The sequence below is a fragment of the Austrofundulus limnaeus genome, unplaced genomic scaffold (assembly GCF_001266775.1).
Source record: "Austrofundulus limnaeus strain Quisiro unplaced genomic scaffold, Austrofundulus_limnaeus-1.0 Scaffold419, whole genome shotgun sequence".
In the NCBI taxonomy this organism is placed as follows: domain Eukaryota; kingdom Metazoa; phylum Chordata; class Actinopteri; order Cyprinodontiformes; family Rivulidae; genus Austrofundulus; species Austrofundulus limnaeus.
Window position 1 is genome coordinate 193,394 of NW_013952821.1, and position 350 is coordinate 193,743.

A 350-nucleotide genomic window follows, 5' to 3' on the forward strand; every position below is an offset into this window, starting at 1 on the left:
CACACACACACACACACACGCACACACACACACACACTCCTGACTTGACTCACAAATGTGCTTAAGGTACATTCCATTCCTAATCCATAGGGTTCAATACAACATTGGTCCACCTTTTGCAGCTAGAACAGCTTCAACTCTTCTGAAGGCTGTCCACAAGGTTTAGGAGTGTTTATGGGGATTTTTGACCGTTTTCCAGAAGCATTTGTAAGGTCACATACTGACGGTGGACAGAAGGCCTGGCTCTCTGCTCTAATCCATCACAAAGGTGTTCTATGGGGTTGAGGTCAGGACTCTGCAGGCCAGTCAAGTTCATCCACACCAGACTCTGCCATCCATGCTTTGTGCAC